The sequence below is a fragment of the Hippocampus comes genome, unplaced genomic scaffold (assembly GCF_001891065.2).
Source record: "Hippocampus comes isolate QL1 unplaced genomic scaffold, H_comes_QL1_v1.1 scaffold19, whole genome shotgun sequence".
NCBI lineage: Eukaryota > Metazoa > Chordata > Actinopteri > Syngnathiformes > Syngnathidae > Hippocampus > Hippocampus comes.
In genome coordinates this window covers 303,927-305,408 of record NW_017805148.1, presented here as the reverse complement: position 1 = coordinate 305,408, position 1,482 = coordinate 303,927, and the positions used below count along the sequence as shown (strand labels likewise).

Below are 1,482 nucleotides of genomic sequence, written 5' to 3'. Positions count from 1 at the left end.
CTGATCTTCTCAGTCACGAAAGATCACATTCGGGGCCACCTTTGGCAACGAGTTCCACGACTGAAACTTAAAACAACCTTTGAAAGGATCGTGGCTATCCCTCCCCATGAAGGGCTTTACCTTTTTACGTCCTGAGCGTCCAAAAGGTTCCAGAAAGCGGTCGGCGATGTACGTCAGCCTACCGTGCAACGCGCTAGCTTGATTATAAATCACATTATTCTCCCTATGATCTCACTCGAAAACAATGTTCTTCATGTTCCTCCATCTGCAACCTTTTTTTTTCCCTCCCCCCCTTTTTCCACCTTGGTTTTATTGACCCATTTGACTTCATCCTCTCACCGATATAGCCTTGCGATAAATAAACGAGAAGGCCCGCATATCCTAATTGTGTGGTTATTAGTGTAAAAGAGGAATACAAACGTGCGTAAGTCAAGATCGACAATACCTCTGAAACGCCAGAAGTGTAAAGTGCAAGTATTTAATTGTATTTTAAGCACGTCTGCAGTTAAGGCTATTAAAAAAAAAATCTTGTAGATTTTCGCATTTGGCGCATCTTCCACAATAAATTGTTTAAAAAAATTTTTTTTGCCAATCGTTGTGCTCCACTGCGGTGGTCCCGCTGCAGTCCCAGCAATTAGCGTCGGTGCCTTTTGCGTGCTTAATTATTCCTCTGAATGTTTAGATTTCAGCTATTTGGGTCGATCGAGCAGAGTTGCGCGAGTGCAACCTTGAATTATGGAGTGTTTGGATGAGAGACAGCTGAGGCAAGACAGAAGAAAGAGATTAAACATGTGTTGCGAGCGCTCGCCTCCTGCCAAGGATTAGTTAGCCTGTCCTTCCTCATATGGGCAAACCAACCGCGGCTGTCCCCAAATTCCCCGACTGACGTCTTTTTGAAAAGATAAAAAGTTTCTCTCTCTTTCCTCAAATACATTTGCTATCGTCACCAAGAGCGGAGGGACTATTTCTAGTTTGCCGCGACTGATTTTCTTTTAATAAGACCCGAGCGCGATCCAGCACTAATTCCTTAACCTGTAAACATTCCAGAATGGAGCAAGAGTGCCCGGGAAAGAAAGAAAAAAAAAAAGGAAAAGGGGGGAGGGGAGGAGGAGCTTCTTATAAGCATCGGATGACTTCAGCAGAAGGAAAACATCAAAAGCTCAGTGACGAATTCTCAACTTTTTAAAGACTTCACTCCGGAGCGTCTTGCCTCACGATGCATTTTGTGTTTTCAGAGCGATTGTCTTCCTTCGCCCCTAATGTGCGGGTGCGCGCGCATGTCGTCTTTCTCTCTTATTGTGTGCGCGCGCGCGTGTGTGTTGCTGGAGTTGGGAGGGCTCAGCTGATGTCATCGAGTGCAGCGAGCCGATCCTGAAAGAAGAGGCCCTTTGTTGGCAGCCGTAAGCGCTAAGTCGTCCGTGTGCCTCGGCTCCGCACTTGCGCAGGGGGTAGCGGCGGGGGGGGGGGGGGGGGGGGGGGGGG

The 1,482-nt window shown here is 47.4% G+C and overlaps 1 protein-coding gene across 2 annotated transcripts in view; it reads left to right on the top strand.

Moving 5' to 3' along the window:
* abl1 (c-abl oncogene 1, non-receptor tyrosine kinase) overlaps window positions 1-1,482 on the top strand; it is a 24,162-nt gene that overhangs the window by 10,783 nt on the left and 11,897 nt on the right. The gene's annotated exons all lie outside the window — the stretch shown is intronic.